Consider the following 25,664-nt stretch of genomic DNA (forward strand, 5'->3'; position numbering starts at 1 on the left):
GAGAGCAGATTGCTCAAAATCTACTTTATGGTGAAGTTATCCATAGAGAGGGTGGACAGAAGCGACGCTTTAAAGACACAATGAGTCTGTGTCTCAAAGGATGAGAAATAGTTGGTGGTCTTAATATATTCCAGGACTTGCTCCAGAAATGGAATGCTGAATATGCAATAGGCCCAGGACTCACAGTCGAGGGGATCACTATTGTGACTGTGCCTCACAATTACTCTAACTGCCTGCCCACCTATGGTTTGGTCACACTGGCCTTTTCAATTACACTGTAAGCTTTCTGAGGGCAGGGCAGGTGGGTCTTGCTTCTGTTGTTCTCTTCCAAGTGTTGAGCACAGTGCTTGGTACTCAGTAAATACCACTGATGGATTGATTGATTGAAATAGTGCTTCCATGACCGAGGCTTGGGGCATAACAGCTTCATTGTTTAGGGGAGGTGGGGTTGATAATGGATTAAGGGAACTAAGAAAAGCTGGAGATTTCTACTTAGTGATGGACTTTCTCATTCAGACAATTGACTTAGTGTTTCCTTCTCTCTAACCCAATATCCCACAAGGCAGAAGGACCACCAGCTTGCTGGCTTTTCATTTAAATGCAATCTCATTTATTCCTATTGAAATCAAATCTCCTTTCATTCCTTTGGGTGGGTTAAGATCCTATGACAGAATTATGTAGTATTGCCTGTCCAGCATCTGGAGCTTGTCAGCCTTCCCTGCCCTTCAATATTGATGGGACTAACATTCACTGCCTCCCAACTTCTCCCTCTCCAAAAATGAACAAAGAAATTCAATCATATCTCCCTTTAAATTTCATTCAAGCAAACAACGAAAACCACAGGATCGTCTTTTCAAGTTTGAGACTGCTCTCGGTTATTAGTTTGAAGAGTAAGGAGAGGCGAAGAAGATCAGAGCAGTGATGGCATCGTAGAATCGGAGAGATGGAATGGATCTCTCAAAGTCCAGGCCCCTGTCTTTGAGAAAGTTAAAGTTGAAAGCACGCAGGCCATGCCGTTGTCCAGTCTAGGAAGAGAAAAAGCAAGAAACCAGTGGTCTGAATCTATGGTGAGTTATTATTATTGCTATCATTATCATCATCATCGTCATCATTTCTTTTAAGTGCTTACTATGTGCCAAGCACTGTGCTAAGCACTGGAGTAAAAACAGCATAATGACAGATCACAGGCCTGGGAGTCAGAAGGACCTGGGTTCTAATCCCGGCTCTGCCACTCTGCTGCATGACCATGGGCAAGTTACTTAACTTCTCTGGGCCTCAGCTACCTCATCTGGAAAATGGAGATTAAGACTGGGAGCCCCATGTGGTACAGAGACTGTGTCCAACCCAATTTACTTGTGTCCACCCTAGTGCTTATTACTGTGCTTAGCACATAGTAAGCGCTTAACAGGTACCATTGTTATTATTATTAATAGATTGGACATAGTCCCTAACCCATATGGTGTCAGGTATCCTTATCCTCATTTTAGAAATGAAGAAACTGAGGCACAGAAAACTAAAATGACTCACCCAAGATCACACAACAGGGTGGGGGCAGTACCAGGAATAGAATTCCAGGGTTCTAACTCCCAGATGAATGCCCAGTCCTTCAGAATTCCTTCTTGAACTTGGGACATTCTCATTTCTTATGTATAATGAGGATGATGGTATTAAACAGAAGCATTTCCAAAGCTATAAAGACACAACATAGCCATCCCACACCTCTGGCCAGGATTTCCAAAAGCGATTTAGGAAAGGATATTTGGGAAAGAGACATTGGAAAATCAAAGTCTGGCCCAAGAAAAATTGCAGGTGACTCCAAATTCCTGATGGTTCTCTCAACGGTTTACCTCCTCAAGTGTCTTAGTCAGCCACAGAGGTCATAAACTTGGGTTGTTTTACCTGCTTCTTTGTCCCTCTCCAATTAAAATTCTCACTGATTCTTTACCAAAGATGCACACACCAAATCGTGAAATTGTCACAATGTACCCAGTTTAAGAATGGCACCTGTCTTTTCAGCTGTGCAAGTCACCACAGTATAACCTTCAGCATGCATTCTCTATGTATGCAAACAAAGTCCAGATAAATGCTTTTTGGAGCAATAAACCATTAGCCCAACTCAGAGAATCCTGACCCCTCTATATCTGCTTGAGCGGCACAAAACCTTTCAGAATTTTCCTCCTTCGAGCTCCCAAGCTTGTTCCCTTACCTTGCTCCAGCCCTAAGGAGATTTAAAGTAGTCCCTTAAAGCGGGAAAGCTGACAGTTAATGGAGAAGGGAACATTGCAATATTATCACCACCCTCATTCCTCACTGACCCTTATGGGACCTCCTGTGACTATCAAGAAGTAGACACATACAAATAAAGTCCCTCAAGGACCAAAGTCCTGGATCTATTTGAGATGAGACTCACACAAGACTAACCTCTGGTTGCTTTCGGCAGTTAGGCAACCCTCATGTCTCAGGGCCATCATCTTCTGACCAACCCAATCTCAGTATTTGGCTCAAAAGTCCACAGGCCTTACGTCTGGGCAGGGCAAAGCAAGGCAAAGATAGAGCAGGAGGCCAACATCCTCTCAGACTTGATCTTAATCTTTAGTTTTGCCACTTCTCCGTGATGAAAGCGACCCAAGAAATTATAAGCAAAGCCTCTTGTTCTCAGCTGGCTAGCATGGCCAGATATTGGTGACACCAGTTACATAAGAGGAATTTGTAAACACGTTTTTCCAAAGCACTTTCTCATACGTCGTCTCATTCATTCTCACAACTTCCTTGGGGTAGATGCATTTTGTCCATTTTACAGATGAAGAAACCAAAACCCCAAAGAGGTCAGGTAACTTGCCTAAATTCAGACAACAGAGTGACCTTTGACAGTGGCAGAACCTCGTCTAGAATCCAGGTTTCCTGATTCCCATCCCCATGCTCTGTTCATTATATCATATTTAGAGATCTTTAGAGACAGGGTGCTTTTATACTGTAACCTACTTGGATGAATGGAGTGAGTGATATTCATCTGTATTACCTAAGATTCTATCTTTGAGTGGATTCTGAAGGACCAGAGATTGACCATTTGCTCATAATCCCCAGTAGATTTTAAGCATCCCCCAGACTGTAAATTCCTTATGAGCTGGGATCGTGCTTACCAGCACCCTCCCAAGTGCTTAGAACAGTGTTCTGCACACCATAAACAATAAATGCCACTGAGTGATTACCAAATTCATCACTTAGAATAGACTGACTGAAATACAGAAAATTGTTTCACCACCATGAAAATGAGGGAATGACTTCCAGATCTGGTTGAAGCCAGAAAAAAAACAAAAAACAACACATCAAAATAAACTTATAGGGTCTGAATCAATTTTGGCAAGACAGACACGGCGCTTGGTGCCCTCTCATGGATTATCTCTGTTACAGGAAAGACAATTGATTGCTCTAATTATATCTTCTAGATAATAGAACAACGACTGCAAAACAAGAAAAGTGTATACGGAGCTGGATGAAAGAGCCACTGTAATAATAATACAAACCCAAGAACAACAAAACAAAGCCTCTTTAGTCTTCCCATTTGTAGTGGAATGGATTTTGCCGTTACAGTCCAAACCTCTGTCCTTGAACTGGTCCCACATTACCAATTGGCTGCTATATATTTCGGATGGTGTTTCTAATACACGGTTAATTAAAATATAAATGTAGTACTGTACAGGGACTCACACATACACACACATATATCTCACGGAATAGCTGCTAAGTCTGCAAAATAGAAGGTAAGGATGCAGTCAAATATTTTTTATGGTTTATTGCTTAATTAATTAGTAGAGAAGCGGTAAGACATGGGATTCATAAAAACATAAAAAGGGAAGGCGTAATGAAGGCATCCATAAAAGATTTTCTTTATCAGTCCACTCATGCTAAGGATTTAAAACTATTTTATAAAACAAAAAGAGAAGCAAGCAGGATGCCACTGCTAGGATGCATCTAGTAATTGCTCAGCATCCCTTTTAAGAGCTATTTTTCTGCTTCAAATAACATCCTATTCACAGATAATAGCAGAAGCCCCATAAGCATATTTTTGAAATATCATGGAAGCTATTGCTTTGGAAAATCTCTATTCAGAATTTTTCTCGACTAAAAAATGCAAACCAGAGATTCAACATCAGATAGCTCAACTAATTTGGAAGGCTTATGTTGGGTTTTTTTTCTAGTAAACTTTAATGATTTTGACAATATATCGGCAGATTGGCTGCCTAAAGTAAATGTTCAAACATATTTTTGAAGCTGGAAATTACTTCAAATTACTTGTAAACTGCATTTAAGTGAAAAATGACTTTGGGTTATTTTGGTCCTTCCATTTTCGGTGAACTGACCCTGCTTGAATATCTCCATTTCATGCTGTGCAAATACAGCCTCTTTTATGCTATTTTCCTCCACATTGCCTACATTAGTGAGAGTTGGCATCCTAGCAACAGTCCACTTTTCTATGTGCTTGCTCCCTGTTCAAGGCAAAGCTTTAATTGTCAGAAAGCACAGACCCAGGAGTAAATGTTATTGTTGACTGGAAACCGGCACATTCACCGACCTGGGCTTTACCTTTTTGTCCTCATTTCTCAATGCGAACTTTCAAGGCCTTCTTTAGCCAGACAGTTAAATATGGTTCGTTTTGGTTTACCTATCGGTTTGCAGTCAATGAATTGATGTCGAAGCCACTTTTCCATTTTCGCTTTGAGCCGTGACGCTGCCCATATCACACTCCACAAGCCAAACAAAAGGCTAGGGAGACACATCAGCAGATGGACAGTTTGCTAGTTGAATAATTACATTCCGATGTCTGAAAATGTAGGTAAGTGGTGCAGCCTATTGTAGGCTATCAGGTTCTTCGCAGGATAAATCAAATGTAGTGGTAGGGACCGCCATCTCTTTGCGCCTTGTGCAGAAATTGAAAGATCTTTCACCAGGAGTACAGAAAAAAAAAGGAAATTGGTATGTCCATAGTATTAAATGAGATAGTAACGAATCTTTGTCCTAGAGAAAGAAATTGAAAATTGAGGAACTGAGTCATTTTGAGATTTGGAATTTATTTTTCCAAATTCCTTCACATACTGACGAAAGCCATTTAAAGCCACGGCATCCCCATTGGGAATTATTAATTACCTCTATTCGACAGAGGAAGAAACTGAGGCATGAAGGGAATCAGCAATTTGCACAAGGTCACAGAGGAGGCCAATGGCAGAGCTGGGACTAGAACCCAAGTCTCCTGACTCCCAGAAACCCTGCTGCCTCCCAATTTGTGTACTAAATAGGGATACTGATGGAGTCACTGGGTCCTATAAATAAGCAAAATCAGTCCTGGGATTTTTTTTATTAGAGATTGAGAGAAGGCTGTCTGCCCGATATTTTGGAATAGCTTTCTCCGACGTAGGTGAGGAAGCCCTATATATTATGAGACATCCACAAGCTAGAAATGGTCACCACCAGTCAGGGCTTATGGAAGGTAATGACAGCCCCTTTCCCTTCCATCTGCTTGAATCTAGCACACACTCGTAAGAGCATATTTTTCCTGAGAAGAGAACTGAGGTATTGAAAACTGGCCAGCTGCCAGTTTTCCCAGGGATGGAGCCAGTTCATCCAGAGAGGTTTTACAGCTACAGGTGAGATTTGAGGAATGGAGGCTCTAGCCTCTCCTAGGCTCCCTCTTCCTTGCATCTATGATGATGATGATGATGATGATGATGGCATTTGTTAAGCACTTACTACATGCAAAGCACTGTTCTAAGCGCTGGGGTGGGGGATACAAGGTGATCAGGTTGTCCCACCTGGGACTCCAGGTCTTATTCCCCACTTTACAGATGAGGTAACTGAGGCACAGAGAACCAAAGCGACTTGCCCAAAGTCACACAGCTGACAAGTGGCGGAGCCGGGATTAGAACCCACGACCTCTGACTCCCAAGCCCGGGGTTCTTTCCACTGAGTCACTCTGCTTCTCGTGATGACTTGAGATTTCTTAGTTCTACTGAGGCTACTTAGTTGCCTTACTTTTCTCAGGGCTATAAGGTGATAAAGACCTATTAAGAAGAGATGGAGTTCGGGAAAGTTCCCAGAGCTCAGCTCCCATGGCTGAGCCCCAGGGAGACCCGATCCTAAGTAAGCCTTGACAGCTTTCCACTGAGGTCTCTGTCCGCCTAGCAGCTGATAAGCCCCAATGTAGATTGCAGTCAGCCTGCTAGTGACTTTCCCTCTTACCAGACCTACTCTTGGCTGAGTTTGGGGCTGAGCTCAGAGCTGAATTTCCTGGGATTCCCGAGGGAAAGTGTTCAGAGACTATGCCTCCATCATTTGCAGAGAAGCAGCGTGGACCAGTAGATAGAGCAAGGGCCTGGAAGTCAGAAGGACCTGGGTTCTAATCCCGCTTCCGCCACTTGTCTGCTGCGTGACATTGAGCAAGTCACTTCACGTCTATGGGCCTCAGTTCCCTCATTTCTAAAATGGGGATTAAGACTGTGAGCCCCATGTGGAACAGAGACTGTGTTTAAACTGATTAGTTGTATCTACACCAGAGCTTAGTAGAGTACTCGACACATAGTAAGCGCTTAACAAATGTCACAACTTTCATTATTAATATTACTATTATTAAGAGGGAATCTACCCTACCATTTTGAGCCAGCCTTGTAATTTACTTTCCGATGTCACCGAGGCACAGAGAAGTTAAGTGCCTCACCCAAGGTCACACAACTGACAAGTGGCAGAACCGGCATTAGAACCCATGACCTTCTGACTCCCAGGCCCATGCTCTATCCACTAAGCCATGCTGCTTTTCTCTATTTTAATAGTAATAAAAATTACAAAAGTCCAGAAGATAAGTACAAATAGGTTTATACGTTAGAGATGGATTCTCCGCCTGCCCCTTGCTCCCACCATCATTCCCCTCCAGGGGCTAAGAGAAAAATTTCTCATATTAATACAATAGCATCATCACCATTTCAGGGCCTCAGTTGGATTTCCTCTGTACCTTGAGTCCTTAGGCATAGCTATTTTTTGGAGTTGACCATTTCTTTCCCCTTTTCTGAAGACACTCATTTTCTCCAGACTGTTCCTTTTTCATTAGACATTTTCTGTGTAGGGGTCAGGCTCAGCTGGGTTTTCAACCAACCTATTACCTTATGCAGTTAAACACAGATATAGCTCTGTCACAGAGATACGGTGTGTTGAGATTGTGGTGGACCGGGGAACGGATTTCCTTCAGCCATAATCTATACCCCCGGTTTTCCTCGATAAATGAAACACCCAGTTTGGAAAGCAAATGCCTTGAAATCTTTCCTTTTTATGTGTAGAGGTTCCACACCTTTTATCATTCTCATAACTCTTTGCTGGGTTGGTCTAGCACGCCAGATGGAAGTAAAATCCTGGACCAAATCAGAGTTCAGTGAAACAAACAATCCGTTGGACTAGTAGCATGAATCACTTTGGAAACTTTTAAAATTCTTAAAAATCACAAGTGACACCCATTAGCATGCCTACGCAATACCACCTGCACTTCTGTATGATTGTCTGTCTGTCTCTTTCATTTCTCTCTGTTGTATACAGCATAATTGCTGATAAATAGCTAAAGAGTGAAAGTGATTATCCTTGTGAAAGCAATCTGGAAATGTTATATTCCAATTATGTGTGTATATATAATTAGACCATTTAACAAAGCAATACACTCTTTTAACTGGTCTATAAAGTTAGCGGGAACATTTAGATGGTTTAGTTATTTTAAGGTCAGTTCACTGTCTTCAAGGCCAAGGTTGAAGTTGCAACAGAAAACAACTTTAAAAGATTTTTATTGTTTTGTGATAGTCTGGTAGAAACACATGCCATTTCCATTCCTGGGTGATCAGATCTGTTTACATTTTTCAATCTGACATTACAATTAACTTAAAAAAACCCCTTCGATTGAAGGGTTGGTTGCTTACGGCTAATTTTTAACAGAGGGATAATGGTGCACTTGGACCAATCCAGGTGCTTTCTGTAGCCTGGAAAACACGTTTCGACAGGCACTGTATTTATGGAGATAAAATATCTACTTTTTAATGGGACGGAAACAAAGTCAAAGGTGTCCTAGATGACCCTTTCTTCAGCACCTTCAGAGTAGAGCATATTGGTATGGTAGGTTCATAGTCTTCAACTTCTCTCTACCTCCACTCCAGAGGATGCTATATCAGAATATGCTTCTCACCTTTTGGGAATGCTCTTTGAACTTAGGTCGGGAGCATGATTGAAAGTCTTTGGGAGACAGCATGGAAAGAGCAGGGGAGTGGGAGTGAGGAAGCCAGGGTTCTAGTCCTAGCTCTTCCTTAGCCTGTTGTGTTACCCTGGGGAAATCACCTGATTTCTCTGGGCCTTGGTTTCCCCATCTGCCAAATGTGGATAAGATAACCGCTCTCCATTCCTCATAGATTGTGAATTTAGTGAGGGACATGAACCGTCTCAGATCTGATTACCTTGTACCTACCCCACTGCTTGGTATTTAGTAAGTGTTAAATAAATCCCATTATTCGTATTATACCATAAAATTGCAGGCTGACAGAAGTGACACACAAATATACACAAACACACATACAGATTAAAGTTGCCATAGTCCAGTGGATCTAGATTTATGAGCATCGGGTCTCCCCTAAATGTGTTTTATATGACAATTATATAAATATAGTACAATATATATTCTAGCGTTTATGAACTTATTTACACCCTCCTTAGTATTCATGTAGATCTGTGTATTCAATTATTTTGATCTCCCTAGTTGTAAATATTTTTATGATTGAACCATGCCATAAGAGTGTAATTTTTCATAATATAGAGCTGGCTGAAAAGGAAGTCCCCACACTTTAGGAGGACTGAAAGTGCATATTCAAAAGCATCAGCGGTGAGTTCAAGATGTGGTGAGTTTGAACCTATTTCCGTATTTACACTGTCTCAAGACCAAAATTAATTAAGTGCAAATCTGAAAATAACGAAGAATAGATTTCGCAAAGGTTAACGTTTTCTCAGGGTCAGTTAATTAAAAGAAAGTTGTTGACAGATGCAGCTCTGTGTCATTTTTCTTTTAATTTATCTTGCTTTATTTGTTACAAGCAGGCTATTTCATGTTTACTGTTGGTTGAAAATCTTGTCAAGAGCACATTTGGAGAGACCCAGGGCTCATTAATCTAAATACAGTGGACTATGGTTTCTTTAAACTGTGTATGTGTGTGTGTGTGTATGTGTGTGGAGTGGGGGGGTGTCTATGTCACACCTGTCAACCTGCAAATGACTGAATCACTGATGCAGGCTTTCAACTGACACATGATGGAAACAAGCAGATTGAACAAATCATATTTAGAAGCCAGGCAAATGGTAAAGGTGGAAACAATTTCTTTCCCGGGCTTTGTTTAAGCCACTGGAGAATCTTTGGATTTTTGCATTCATAAAACTTGCAGCAAGGCTGGATACATAAATAAAACCCAGAACGTTGCTTAAGAAAAGGCTTGGAAGAGTTCTGTTTTATGGGTGTGGAAATTCTTCCATCATAAAAGGATCTGTCAGTTTCTAAGCAGAGTGCCTCTCCTAAATCCTTTTCATGCTCTTTATTGTCTCCCATAAAGTGGTCCTGCTAGAAGAGACTGGCTCTAGCCACCGCAGGCATCCCAATAATTTCCGTCTGCCCAACTTGCTTGTTATTCAGGGCTGTTGCAGTGTGTCTGCTTGGGAACCTAACAAGCCCCCATAGGAGCCAATATCAGAACTCCATTTTCCAGTAGAGGAGAAAGTGATTCAGAGGATCCAGAATTCCACATAGCCCTGTATGCTCCAACCCCCAACGTCCTCACCTATGGAAAGATGGAAATTGGAGTCTTATCTTCCTCCTATTTCCTCTGCTCTGCTCCGAATGCACAATTCGGCAGTCTCACACTCTTACGACTCGGTGAGTTGAGCATACCCCTAACACTAGTTTAAGTGAAAAGAGCTTAGTAAAAGAAGGTGATGAAAGAGGCTGGGGTATTTTGTACTTTCATTCACTTCATATTACGATTCACCAGTTTGGCTGGCATCTAGGAAATTGCTCTGGTCACACTGGCATATCTGTTCAGAGACACCGTGTTATATTAGACTCCCACTCTGGGGTAGAATAGAAAAATCTGATTTATGATCTGTGGACATTGAAGAGAATCTCGGACATCCTTGACAAGCAATTGAATGTTTATGAAGTCACTTGTTGCTCGCAATTATAATCCTGCTAATTTCCTTCACTCCCAAAAGCAACATTAGTGGTTGTTAATGAACTGCAGATTAATTCACTTTGAATTAGCCTTTTTCCCACCCCACACGTACTAGATGGTACTAATTTTGCTTTGGGGACTTGAAAAGAAGATTCCCTATTATGAGAGGAGGCTTAAATAGCCTTTGCTATTATTATTATTTAAGAATTTGGTTTCCTTCCTTGTAATTAAATGATTTCCTGATGATTTCCCATGTTTTCAAGAAAGCATAAGGAAGACCAAGGGGAGAAAAAGAAGGAAAAGAAGAAAACATTTATAATTGTAGTCAAATGAATCTTGGGGATGGAACTATTAGGGACTCTATGGCTATATGGTGCTGGCTTTAGACTCCAGTGGAATGGAGATAAAAAACTAAAGGATAACTTCCAATCTCTGATGATCATGCTGATTTTCCTAAAAATGACCCTGAATCTCTATATTCATTCATTCAGTCATATTTATTTAGCACTTACTGTGTGCAAAGCACTGTACTAAGTGCCCAAGGAATGTTGGTCCATAGTCTTCCATTCATAGTCTCTATATCAGTAACTTTATATGGGTGACACTTAATGATATCAATATTAATGGTTAGTATGCATATTAATTGCAACCCTCTATTTTCAAAGATGACATGGGTGGTGAAATCCTCTCCAACTGAGTGGCTGGGATCGAAAAGATCAATGTTGCAAAGACTCTGCATTTCGTGTCATGTGCCTATAAAGTTAGGTCACTGCTGCTTTGATTCACTTGCCCCAAAGGGGGCCTACCTCTGCCTTCATTTTCTGGGCTCTCTTGGTGTCCTAATCTCTACAGAGCTTTTACCTGGAGGAAGCAAATTCTCTCCCACTTGCTGCCACCAAATCAAATGGAGATTAAACTCTCCTCCATCTGATTTAGACTTGGGATCGCACGTGGGATGGATAGTCTGACCTGATTATCTTCAATCTACCCCAAAGCTTAATACAGTGCTTGGCATGTCTCTCTCGTTCACCCCACATATCCTAACCATTACCAAGACCTGCCGGTTTCACCTTTACAATATCGCCAAGATCCACCCTTTCCTCTCCACCCAAACGGCTACCTTACTGCTACGGGCTCTCGTTATATCCCGGCTAGACTACTGTGTCAGCCTTCTCTCTGATCTCCCTTCCTCCTCTCTCGCCCCGCTCCGGTCTATTCTTCACTCCGCTGCCCGGCTCATCTTCCTGCAGAAACGATCTGGGCATGTCACTCCCCTTCTTAAACACCTCCAGTGGTTGCCTATCAACCTCTGCTCCAAACAAAAACTCCTCACTCTAGGCTTCAAGGCTCTACATCACCTTGCCCCTTCCTACCTCTCCTCCCTTCTCTCTTTCTACCGCGCACCCTGCACGCTCCGCTCCTCTGCCTCCCACCTCCTCACCGTCCCTCGGTCTCGCCTATCCCGCCGTCGACCCCTGGGCCACATCCTCCCGCGGTCCTGGAACGCCGTCCCTCCTCACCTCCGCCAAACTGATTCTCTTCCCCTCTTCAAAACCCTACTTAAAACTCACCTCCTCCAAGAGGCCTTCCCAGACTGAGCTCCCCTTCTCCCTCTACTCCCTCTACCACCCCCCCCTTCACCTCTCCGCAGCTTAACCCTCTTTTCCCCCCATTTCCCCTCTGCTCCTCCCCCTCTCCCTTCCCATCCCCTCAGCACTGTACTCATCCACTCAACTGTATATATTTTCATTATCCTATTTATTTTGTTAATGAAATGTACATTGCCTCAATTCTATTTAGTTGCCATTGTTTTTACGAGATGTTCTTCCCCTCGACTCTATTTATTGCCATTGTTCTTGTCTGTCCGTCTCCCCCGATTAGACTGTAAGCCCGTCAAACGGCAGGGACTGTCTCTATCTGTTGCCGACTTGTTCATTCCAAGCGCTTAGTACAGTGCTCTGCACACAGTAAGAGCTCAATAAATACTATTGAATGAATGAATGAATGTAGTAAGCACTTAACAAGCACCATTAAAAAAAGTACTGTTACAACTACCAAGAGTGACAGAATTCCCAAATCAGAGCATGCACCTCCTGAGGTTTTATAATTATTATTATTAGTAGTATATAATATATTTAATACTAATTATAATTGTGGTTTCTTTTAAGGACTTACTATGTGCCAAGCACTGTACTGAGCACTGGGATAGATACAAGATAACCAGGTCCCATATCGGGCTGACCGTCTAAGTAGGAAGGGAATGAGATATTCCGCTCAGATTCCTGCATCGGTCTTTCTTCACCAGGTGAAGCCCTAAGGATGCCACAGGAAATTCCACATTATCATCTTCTATAGTGAAATCTTATTCACTCTAGCTGCTGGCACAGAGACCTTCTTTCCGGGTCTGATAAAGTCTCTCGTTGGAGAAGACAGATGAGACCCTTGGTCCTGGGACATCAGACCTCATGCTTGGTGAAAGGTTTTAGCTCTGAGCTCTGGATTGCACATCTCAACCCAGCTTATGTCAGTTGATCTGCTTTCTCCCCTGAGAGAAGATGCATTAAAAATTGACCCACTAGGAGATGATACGGCTGCAGGTTCAAGAATTTAGAGAAGTAAAATATTCACATGGTGACCAGAACAGGCTAGCCTTCCTTCAGAGAAGACATATGGCCATTAGATGTTTGCCAGAAAGCAAGTGCTAGAGAATGGAATCATTTCTTTACTTGATATGCGCGTCTTACCGTTAGCAAGCACTTTCAAACTGAATCAGCACCATCTCCTTTGAGGTGTCTCTTGTCTGCTCAGTTCTACCATAGTACGTGTTCCCATTAGACATTTTGGCTAGAAATTCACTAGGGTAGTGAAGAATGTTGAGCTTACAACCCAACCTCTTTGGTAGCCCACCTTCCGGAAGCACAGCTTATAATCAGTCACAGCCATTAATATAGCGGAAGGTTTCACGTTCATGCAAGTAGGCAACTCCTGCGTTAAAAAGATCGGGTTGTACCTTAAAAGAGTTAGCTTTTCAATTCCCTTATACTATCATATCCGTAAGAAGATATTGAGCTAGTTCATTACCAATGAATTTCCCCAAACTTCTTTACAGTTTGAAAATGTGTTACCTTTCTGTAGAATGAGAGTGAAGAGGGGAAAGTACATGTTTTTTTAGCTCAGCCATACGGTTTGGAAACGACTCACGTAGGCTGTTCTTAGAACCTATTCGAGAGAGTCCTAGAGATCTTTCGTTGCAGGTGAGTATGTCTGTTTGCTATCATATTCTAGGACATGGTCTATAATTTTATTTAAAAAAGGTAAAGTATGAGAAATCATTAACTTCTCTGTGCCTGTCCCCTTATCTGGAAAATTAAATAGCTCCAACCTATTTCACTGTATAGGAAGAATAGCTATTAGAAATGATTGAAAGCATCTTGCAGATACGGTTTAAATTCTTAATAATCAAATTGCATCACAGGGGAAATAATTAGAAAAAACACAAGGTTGTTAATGTGGTCTGAAAACAGAATGACCATAAAAACATTTTTAGCTTTGCAAATTTCACTCTGTCCCCAAACCAGATTTAGTGAGGTCTGGAAAATTGAAACTCATCATTCACCCATACCATTTCACCTATCCTTCGCCAGCCAGCTAGGAAACTAACCCAGATGGGCAAACGGTGCCTCCTTCTGCCTCCTGTATACAGGGAGAACCTGAGCACTTAGTGGCGGATTGAAGTGGCATAAAGCTAGTGGGCAGGGTCGTACTTGTACTCAGCCTTTTGCAGGTATGCAAAGAGTCCGATTCCCACTCCTTGCAAGTCATTTTGGTTTGCCAGCCTCTCCAATTAGATGGTAAACTCCTTAATAATAGTGGTATGTGTTAAACTCTTATTATGTGCTAAGCACTGTACTGACCACTGGGGTCGAAACAGTCTATGCCAATGGGACAGGGGCCTTGTCCTACACGAGGGTCAAAATCTAAGAGGGAGGGAGAACAAAGACCTAAATTCCATTTTACAAATAAAATAAATGAGGCCTAGAGAAGTTAAGTGACTTGCCCAAGGTCACTCAGCAGACAAGGAGAAGAGCTGGGATTAGAACCCAGGAAGTCTGACTCCTAGGGGCCGGGCTCTTTTCACTAGGCTGTGGAGTTCGTGCCCTGTTGCTGCTTTACTTCCCCAAGCACTTACGAGATAGGTCAGATGCAACGAGAAGCGGCATTGCCTAGTGGATAGAGCACCGTCTTAGAAGTCCTAGAAAGACTTGGGTCTAATGCCGACTCCACCACTTGTCTGCTGTGTGACCTTGGGGGAGTCACTTCATCTCTCTGTGCCTCAATTATCTCATCCGTAAAAATGAGGATTAATATTGTGAGCCCCATGTGGGGCATGGACTGCATCCAAACTTCCTTTTATCTAACCCAACAGTTAGTATAGTGCCTAACATGTAGTAAGCCCTTAACAAATACAATTTAAAAAAATCCCTATCACTCAAGGAGTTCACAGAATACAGTACTTTGCACTCAGTTGGTGCTCAATAAATATCAACGATTGATTGCTTCTTAACCTCTTATTGCCTCGGAACATCCTCCAAGTAATGGCCTCACCTCAACTGTCCAGTTCCTTGCCTAGGCTCCTACGAGGCAGCATTAATTGTACAGCCGCTGAAGATTTTATTCAGGGGAGTTTGGCCTGAGACAAAGCCCCTACTCCAGCAATCTGTCTAGGAAGAGACCAGAATTTCCCACTCAGAAGACCCTCACCTAATGATGGGAGGAGGGTGATGGATCGAAGGAATGGAGGGAGACAATCAGTGCTGGAAATTACAGGGAAAAAGAGGACATGGGTAAAGTTCTACATCATAGACTACCTTCAGGCAACCTATAGGCTGTGATTTCAAACTTGGTTCTCTGTTTTCATTAGGGAAATTCAGAGGGAGAGCGAAGAAATAGCTGTAAAACTCAGTTCCATTCTCCAATCCAGTAGGTTTGGAGGTGAGGGTGGTAACATCCTCAGTTCCTGTTTTCATGGAAACCCAATTTAAATATAATATGCTAAAAACATTTTCACACATTGTAAACATTAGCATATTGTTGTGAATATGCTGCTTTATTTCTCCTTAGGCATTCCAAAATAAGCCCACATTTTACAGAAACTACATTAAATATATTTCTGCTGAAAATGCATTTCCTTACCTATTCAATTTGCATATCTTTAGTCATAGCATTATAAAATAATAGTAGAGCATATATGATGTTCCAGAGATAACTCTTCCAAAGGGTGATATTTGTATTTTCAATTTTGTAAACTTTAATCCTTCAAAAAGAAGTGAGACAGAAGACTCTAAAATCCTTTTTAAAGTTCACTTAAAATGTATGACTCATGTAACTTTTCAAAAGATGAAGGAATTGCATTCAAAATTAAATTGTCCTGTTCTAGTCTTCCTGGGTATTTAATATAAAATATTAACATATACATTGATAAACAAACATTTATATATGTATAGAGAGAGAGAGAGAGAAAGAAAGAGCCAGGGCTGTTTTTTGGTTTCAAACATGGCTCTACGGGTGTAGTGGATAAAGTGTGGTCCTGGAAGTCAGAAGGTCTTGAGTTCTAATCCTGACTCTGCCACCTGTCTGCTGTGTGGCCTTGAGCAGGTCACTTAACCTCTCTGTGCCTCAGTTACCTCATCTGTAAAATGGGGATTAAGACTGTGAGTTCCATGCGGGACAGGGATTGTTGCCAACCCGATTTGCTTGTATCCACCCCAACACTTAGTACGGTTCCTGGCACAGTGCTCAACAATTACCACAGTTATTCTTATTATTATTAACCATAAGTCTGACGGTTATATGAATATGCCTCCATCTCCTACTAATTGATTATTTTAACTTTTGCCCTTTTATCCTATTGCATTTCTCTCCATAAGTACTCTACACTATGATGACGAGATGGAGAGCAAATTAGTACTATAGGCTCTGCTATTCTTATTGATGGATATTTCCACACTGAGTTTACTGTTATTAAAGTTACATTATAAAATTTACTTACTGTTGTTAATGTTTTCTGTTTATGAAACTACTCATAAATGGAGGAATGCATAATTCATTGATAGCAAAGAATTTCTTTCTAAAGCAAACATTGGTGGCTAAATTAGTTTTCCTTTTGAATCATCAGCATCGGTTAGTTACAGGAGCTCGGTTATAATTATGGCTCTATAGGTAAGAAAACCTCCTGCATGTCTGATCATCTACTTCTATGCGGCATTCAGAATTTCAGCTTTTTGGTAGCCCCTGAATTATTAATTTAGAAAAAAAGTTATGAATAATACATTGACAGTTAACATTTCAAAGGGGAAAAGGTCCCATTTTAAATACAGTAGTGCAAGCCAGAGAGAGAAAATGTGCAAGAGAAAGATCAGGCGGTATAAGAAATGGCGAAAAATTGTGCAGGGCTTTTTGTACCTGAATGGCTGCTTTCAGCTTGACATCACTTTGGTTTTCTTTGAGGACTGATGAAATGATGAAATGGACCCAGGGCCCATCTTCCTGGATGGGGACAGACAGGATTGTTTATATCCATTTGAAGATTCCTGGATCTACCTTAGAGGATGCTTAACTCCGTGGAGGATGCGGGGTCCGTGCAGTAGAATAACAGTAATGATGGTATTTATTAGATGCTTATTTTATGTCAAGCATGCTTCTAAGTGCTTGGCTACATAAGAGATAATCAAGTCAGAAACAGTGTCTGCCCCATGTGAGACTCCAAGTCTAAGGTCAGGGAGGGAGGGGGCAGAAGAGTCAAGTTTTAAACCCCCAATTTACAGATGAGGAAATTGAGGCACAGAGAAGTTAAATGATTTATCCAAGGTCACACAGCTGGTGTGTCAGAGGCTTGGATTAGAATCCAGTTCTTCAGAAGTCTCGGATCCAGATCCAGAGCCAAGAAGGATGCTCTCTGTGTGAGTTGAGCTAATTCCACTTCTGTGTAGCTTGATGCAGATTGATCATCTTTCTTCCCACTGGCACCAAGGTATCGATACCCTTAATTCATTAATTATAAAGTTTATACAGTTTGTGAAATAGGTTCTTGCACTTCAAACTTTGAAATGTTTCCAGCCCCAAACCTAGTTTTTGGGTGCAGTAGAGTATGATGTCACAGATTTTTGCCATTCATTTCATCTCACCCCTTCTTTTGCTTTTACCCATTTCTTTAACTAGGTTTTTTTTTTTTTTTTTAATACTGGTCCCCAAACTACCAGACTCACCACAATTAAATCTCTTATACCCCCTGCTGCTGAATCATCTTCATTCGAAGTCTTACTGGACACATCTCTTCACTCCTTCTGAACCTCAAAAGGCCTTCCTTATCACTGGTTTCAAGGTTCTTGGGCATCCGCCACACCCACATCACTCTTTGCTTGTCTCAGATTTCCAAGCGCCCCTTCTTCCTACCCCTTGAACACACTGATGCTCTTTCTGGAACCCTCTTCCACTTCAAATCCTCCAAGTCACAGATTTTCAAATCCCTTCTGGAATTCCACCTCCTCCAGGATGCCTTCCTTGAATAATTCCCATTTCAGTTGAGCTTATTATCCTGGCACGTGTTGTTCGCTAAACAGATTCCAGAATGATTAACACTAGTCAGTTTAACTAAGCAGCTGGACAATACAGTGCGGGCAGGAGAATGAGCAGACACAATCTGGGAAGTAATTCCCAGCAGCAGTGGGTGCTTGAAAGAGAGAATAAAAGGAGAGACAGAGCAGGGTAATTCCCTTCTCCTACTCCTGAGCCCCATTTGGGAAAATGTCTTGCCCTTCTTAACCTACACCCATGGAAGAGGTACTCTGAAGTCCGTATCCTCGTGCTCTTCTAGTTTATCAGTGAAAGATGGGCTGGAGCTAAAAAAAAACCAAAAAAACTTCTGGGGGATTCAGAAACCCTTGTCAGAGCTTGCCAAGGTTTTTGCCCATTGTCTAATTCTGTTTCAGTTAAGGAAAGCTAGAGGGATTGGTCCGCTAACTCTGCTCGGTTTTGCTTCCCGCATTTTGTTAATGGTTCATAAATCTCGCTGGCGGGTGCATGCGTTTTCACCATCTTCTCATTAGCCACACCAGATCTGCAGTCAAACATCCATCAGGACTGGGGGCTTCTAAGGGACTATCCATTTTTACAGGGATATGAAACTGGGCAGGTGAAACACAATGAAATAACCAAAGCCTATGGCCCATCATGGCTATTTCATCAAGATGAGAAGCAGTTCATAATAATAAGAATTCCAATCTCCAATCAATGGGAAAATCCCATTTACTCTGCTCACTTATGGATATGAATGGTCACTCTGATTTTTACATTAAGGCTGAAGTGATCTGAGGTTCTATAAAGATGAACTTTGGCCATTCATTTTGGGAGCCAGCCATAAAATCCTATCTCACCGGACTAAACTAGGAATAACAGCCACTTGGCTGGTAGCTGCCTTCGAGGACTTCTGTGATATATGATGCTTTCTGAGTCAGATAGCCCTCTTACTTCAGTGATTCTGGCTTTAGATTGAGGGAATATATTCAATATATTGAATAATGCTGAGAAATTGGAAAGAAACTCACTTTCAGGTCCAGGACCTTGTAACTAAATGCAGTCTTTCCCAAGCCTCTTTAGTCTTCTCTGGGCATTTTAAAATAAGATAGAGTAGAGGTCCAATTATGTTTCCAGATATAACACTTATTACTCCACAGATGTCAACGTTTATCAAGGTCTTAGCTGTTTCAAGAGCCAATCAACAACTTAACTGAATTCGCTTCTTTAGTTTCTCCGTACACTTGACAAGACTTGCCCTACTGGTTTTGAGTTTGATTCTCCTATCAAATGATACTGAGACCTTCACATTGTCCCGCATGCAGGGGGCAGGAAGACTAGTCTTGTTCTCTTCCGACTGTGATTCTCGGTCGCCGTTATTTAGAAAACACAATCGCATCTTTAATTTTTATAGAGCTTTCATTTTTCCAAAAGCTTTCACATCGATGATTTCATCTTCTGACAATGACCCTGTGAGGTAAGGATTACCATCCCATTTTATAGATGAGACACCAAAGCTCAGAGAGTTTAAGTAGCTTACGTGAGGTCACTGAGTAGGCCTGTGGCAGATGCTAGAACCTAGCTCTCCTGACCCCTAAAACAGTACCTTTGAATTAGATGACAATCCAGTCCGTGATTAATTTTTTTACTTATAATTGAGAATTATACTTATTGCTCTTGTTTATATTAATGATTCGGTCCCATTGTCCTTTATCAAAAAAATTCCATTAGATATTATGGATGGAAGTTTATTTTTATTTGTCATTTTGGAAAGTGACATATTTTGTTTTGGATAATATAAGATATATCTTCAGAGCAGTGTATCCATTAGGAAAAACATCTGTGGAGGTTTTATTATTAACTGGAAAATTTTAATACAGCCCTTCTCATTTAATTTATGTGTACTATATTCTTTCATTGCATTTCTTCATCCTTTAAAAGACAAATATATATGTATGTATATACATATATATATATATAGATAGAGAGAGTTGACCTGTATATTTGAAGATGATAATGCTGACATTAATGTTTGTATCACTGAAGGACAATTTCTTGGACACTGTGTGGTTTATATCAGCAATTGTTCAACATTATACTTGAGCTTTTTTTTATCAGCTGTGAACTGCTTCTCGTCTCAAACTCTAAACTGTAGTCTCATTAGATCACCTTAGGACTAACAATCTGTAGAAATTGTTGTGAACATTTATGTAAACATACTGTGGTTCACAACCACGTAAAGATGGTCAGGAGTGAAGAATGGTCTTTCTTAGTGGCCACACACACTGCTACATACATAGACACACACCCAAAAGATCTTCTAATGATTGGGCTGGAGACTGGAGACTTGCAGAGCTTCTGGGAACCCATCCCATTTGCCATAAAAGAAACCTTCAGTACAATCCCATTTGTCATAAGAGAAACCTTCAGTACAGCTGAAGAGAAGAAGAAGAAGGAACATAGACACACGCTCTTCTACTTCTCCACAGCATTTTAGGGTGATGGAACAGAATCCACAGTCCAAGCCATCCCGTCTCTTGTGAGATGTTTGGTCGCACTGAACAAATGATTTGGACATACACATGCGTTAGTCTGGGCAAGTCCATCACCAAGGCTTAGAGGAGATGAATGTTCACTCATCACTCTGTTCAAAGACACCAAATTTCTATCTTTTCCTTTTTTCTCTTTTTGCATCTGTCAAGTTTACTGCACAACTGCGTATTGAATGGAAGAATCAGGGACATAGTGGGTGAATTATAGAAAATATATTTTTGGCATAGTTATAACCAGCATTGACTCTTCCTCATTAACCTTAGCATCCAAATTGTCACCCTCTTTTCTCTCTCCTCTCTCCCCATATTCCCTTTCTAAAATAGCAGCAACAGTATAGTACATGGGAAGAATGAAGCAAAGAAGTGACACATCCCCTTCCTACAACGAGCTTATACACTGATGAGGGTGGCAGAAAATAAAACCATTTACCAATAGCATAATCAAAATAAATAACTGAATATAAAATTGAATAAACACAGAAAAGTGTCAAAGAGGGATAATTATAATGAAATATATTCTAGAGATAGCTGATCGTTTATTCCTGATCTGTCTGTCCAAGTTAGTTAAGCTCAACTGAAAAGAAAAAAAAAATCTGACGCAAAGTAGGTTACTATAATGCCTGTCTTCCCTCTAGACTTTAAGCTGCCCGTGAGCAGTGGATGTATCTGGCAACTCTCTTATATTGTACACTCGCAAGCACTTGGTGGAATGCTGTCCATACAGTAAAGGCTCAGTAAATGAATTCCAGGCCAGAGGGAGGATGGGGGTGAGGGTTCAACAGCTAGATAGATGAGATCAAGGTACAATGAGTAGGGAGGCATTAGAGGAGCAAAGTGTGTAGGCTGGGTTGTAGAAGGAAATCAACGAGGTAAGATAAAAGGAGTGGGGGAGCTGATTGAATGCTTTAAAGCTGATTTCTACGTGCAACCAGTTCTCAGAGTCTTTTTTTTTTCCCTTTTGGTCAGCTGGAGCCCCTCAAGTTCAGAGGGCTTGGAACCCATTTACCCATTCATAGATCTATTTCTAGGCTGTGGGAGTGTGGAGTTAGAACTTTGGGGGTTCTACAATTCTGAAAATGTTTTATATCCGTAATTAGCTACCAAGCAAGTGACTTTTGCTGGGAGTCCCTTCCTCTCTCTGAATCCTGGCCTCTCCTGCCTTGTAAAGGGAAAGATGTTTGAATCACTGCAAAGCACAGAGTAGAAGCAGACTCTGCTAGAAAATTATGCCCCACAATTCATTTTCTTAAAAATATTATTGAATGTTAGATATTTGGTGAGACTAGTTTAGTGTTACCTGTGTGGTCCAGATAAGGGCTCTTTTGCAGAGGGGAAGAACATTTCAGTGCTGCAGAAGCAGTTAAAAACTTCTGCTTCAACCATCAACGAATCCTTTCTGGAGTGGATTATTGTCAGAAGTCCACACCCCATTCACTGGTGTTCATGGCGTTGATGCGTACATGAAAGGATTTAGAGCTCAATTCTTGTGCGTATTTGACAAGCTATAACAGAATTGTTTGCAAAATTTTATTGAAATCCCTGCTTTCATTTATTTTTGTTAGCACAAGCCACGGAAACTTGCGATATAAGATTGTATAATTTAAGTTAACTGTAACAGAATTAAGGGGGCAGGCATTCAGAGAATAGCACAATTTTCTAAGCAAATAAAACCCTCTAGAGAAAAAAATGCATTATATTTCTATTACTTCCCGAGTTGTGTATGGAATTGGCTTGACTGGATTTTTTTTTTCTCAAACAGCATATTGCCCAGCCCGGCACCGGAGAGACACAGTCTCAGAGTAATATGGTCCATTTTGTCAGTATTTTGCTAACTAATTGCCTCAAAAGCATTTGCTGTTCAACCTGAACTACTAAGCATGTTAAAGGTGCATTATAAACGAAAACAATTCATTTAGAGGAGTAGCAAGGAATAAGAATGGGCTCGGATAATTAAATGAAATGGTCAGATAGAAAATAAATGGAATGATTCCTTTCTTCATTCTGTGGTGCCATTATCCCCACTGCTCTTTCCAGCCCAAATTCCCCTCAGGACAACTACACAAACATCCACTGAAAAATAGGAGGGAGAGGAATAGGAATTGAGTTGCTGAACAGGACTCCCAGATGCCATTGTACTTTCCCTCTGCAGCCAGACCTTATTTAAAACACCTTGGGGCAAAGAGTGTCTGTCCTATTTTGCAAAACACTCCAAGAAATCTTTGCCATGACTAAACTCACTTCCATAGCACTTTCCCATTCATAACGGCCATCGTTAAAGCTCCTCCATAATCTAACCTCAATCCCTTATGCTTCAATTCAAAGCTATGAGTCTTAGACTGAGCCTTTTGAGGCCATAGCAAGCACTATCAGGCCCCTTCCAAGAACATAGTGGGCCTAGTTCAGTCACCATTGAGCCCACGCTGAGTTCCGAACCCAACTTCTAGGAAATGAAATCATTGCTCTTCCCTCCATAGGCTACGAGGGCTCGTATCTTGAAGCCCTTCTGTGACCATGGATCACTGTGGGTCGTGAACCTTCTAAATTTGGTTCTACCCAGTTTGATGATCTCCTACATGAGTGATTCAAGGACATTTCCTGAAGTTTGTTCCTTGACACCAGTTTCCAGATTCCTTCCTACATTTTAGAACATGACTGCATAGAAAAGATTGAAAAAGAACTGGACCTTGCACACAATCTGTTTTACTCTCTTGCCCCCTTATGTCCATATCTGTAACATTTATTTATATTAAATTTCAACTCCTCTACGCTGTAAGCTCGTTGTGGGTAGCGAATGTGTCTACCACCTCTTTTATTGTCTTATACTCTTCCAAGTGCTTAGTACAGTGCTCTACATAGAGTAAGTGCTCAATAAATATGATTGATCGTTTGATTCTAAGCATTATTTTGGGCATCTCTGGCCACAAGTAAACTTGATTGCCATTATCTTCTAAATCTGCCACAGGTGTCTGGAGAGATCTGGGACTTTCTAGATTCTTCAGGATTTTGTTCTCACCGTTTAATCCTCGTTGCTCAAGCAAGTCTCATAGAAACACCTGGACACGCCAATGCGGTTTATACAAAATTACTTCCTGTCCTATACTGACTCTGCCTGATAAGATTAGGATGTTCCCAAAGAGGAATACGTGGAAGTCATTAGCACCCATGACCACATCCCAAACAAAAGGATGAACTGAGTGAAAAACACATTCATGGAAAACCTATCTGTCTGGTTCAAACATGCAGTGAAAGATTTTCAGCTAACTAATTCATTCGTTAATTTGGACAGGTGATCGGGATCATTCAGACGTGAATACTTCATAATCTCAATTGCTTTCCAACTCTGTTCAGAGAAATAAAAGCTAAATATCTAGTCAGCATAATGCTACTCTCTAGAAGAAAGGGTCTCTTTTGGTTCTGAAAACAAAAGCAAGGTTCTTAGGAAGCAGACTTAAGCATGTATATATCCAATTCATGCTAGTAACCCAAATCTGGTTGGCTTTTGTAAAATAATTTTTGGTGAGTAAAGGTTAACTTCATTAAACTATTTTCTGTGGCTTTTCAGAATTGGAAATGAGCTAGCTAGCTTAGGCAACTTAAAAATATATAGCTGATTACCAAATGTACTACCATGTGCAGTGTTTCAACATCTGTGTTATGTCAGATTTATGGTAATAGGATTATTTTCATGAAACACACTGAGGATATTTATCAGCAATGTTTACATCACAGTAATAGGACTATTGAAGACAGACTGGGGAACTTTTTTTTTCTAAGCTCTGGGAGAGACCAGAATTATGGGAATTGTCATTTCTGCAGCTGTTGCCATATTAGTTAACATTTGAGTTGAGAATTATGCCAGACATTCCATTTTATGAAGTCCCCCAACCTGATTGTAATTTTAACCATTTCAGTTTACATGGGGGGGGGGGGGCGTGGGGCGTGTGCACTCTTACTTTTAAAGATAGTCTCACTGACAGTGAAATCTTACACTTGCATGCGGCTGTGGCTCAAAAGATCGATGTATGATGGAAAATCCAATCCAAGACGTATGCATGTAAAGACTGTTTTCTGTGGTGCTGATGCATTTGCCAACTGCAAGGCCTGGTGGTGTTTTCTATTCTCCCTCTTCACCTCCCTATCTTCCCAAAGCTGTGATTCAAAAAACTAAATGTTTCCACTGTACAAGTAATAGCCCTGTGACTTGTCAAACCCAGCGTTTTATGCTTTCATCTGTCTGCCATGCATTTTTTATTTGGTTGCTGAAATATGACTCCTGCACCTTTGGAAATCCACCAACAAACAGAGCAAAGAGAAGGTTTCCAAAACAGTCTAACAAGGCTCTTCCAGATCAGTCCTTCCTAGAAGATGCATTCTCAAATCTTAAGTCAATTTTTCGAAACACAGATGGTTTCTACATTTTCTAGGGTGAACCCAGTCTGAAGGTTACTATATGTTCTCAAAAAAAAAAGTAAGAAAGAAAAAGTAATTTTTTTCCCTTTTAAAAAGTTAAACTCCCTATTACCAGGGAGAGGAAAATGACTCCCAAAGCTACTTGGTGAACCCCAGTCTACATCAGTATGATGGCCCATAGTATTCTTTCATTCATTCATTCCATCATATTCGTTGAGTGTTTACTATGTCCTGAGAACTGTACCAAGTGCTTGGAAGAGTACAATATGGTAATAAATGGACACATTCCTTGCCCAAAACGAGCTTAATTGTAATTGTACTAGAGGAGCCTAGTACCCCAGTGTTGTCCTAGAAACAAAGGATGAGGTAATACACCATCTAAAATTAGTTCTGGCCCAGTTTTTTAATCCACCCACCCAACTCGTACATACCATGGAGGTGTCATTGTATTTCCAGAAAAAAGAAACGTAAATTTGACAAGAGAATTTCCTTCAAAAGAGTCGAATATCAGACCAACAGCTATTAACACTACTCTATCTTTAAGGCAAAGAGGTTAGCCTAAATATATTTCTAACATTGTGGTATGTGGCCATGTAGGTTTACAACTGGGCTATTTCATATTATACTATTTTTTTCAGCATCTTCTCCTCCCACCATGTCTTGGAACAGTCAAAGTTTATTTTACATTTGCCTTCGTATCTGACATTCACTCTAAACTTGTAACAGGCATCCCCTTAAGTGGATTTGAATGTCATATTCTAATTAAACCATTATTGATCTGATGAATATTTTAACAATCTCACACTTTTCCATTCCATTGCTTAGGGGTATGGCAAGGCACAGTTTTCATTGCCATTTGGGGACACCAATAAGACATGCTATTTCCTTCAGCTGTTCCAGA

At 40.9% G+C, this 25,664-nt stretch overlaps 1 long non-coding RNA gene across 1 annotated transcript; it reads left to right on the forward strand.

Annotated features, from left to right (window-relative positions):
* Positions 1–229: 229 nt before the first annotated feature.
* LOC114816686 lies at positions 230–3,539 on the forward strand. The gene is made up of 3 exons (XR_003764491.2): positions 230–301; positions 825–1,067; positions 3,447–3,539. It is a non-coding gene; the product is annotated as an uncharacterized LOC114816686 (long non-coding RNA).
* The last annotated feature ends 22,125 nt before the right edge of the window (positions 3,540–25,664 follow it).

Source organism: Ornithorhynchus anatinus, chromosome 14, assembly GCF_004115215.2.
Source record: "Ornithorhynchus anatinus isolate Pmale09 chromosome 14, mOrnAna1.pri.v4, whole genome shotgun sequence".
Taxonomy (NCBI): domain Eukaryota; kingdom Metazoa; phylum Chordata; class Mammalia; order Monotremata; family Ornithorhynchidae; genus Ornithorhynchus; species Ornithorhynchus anatinus.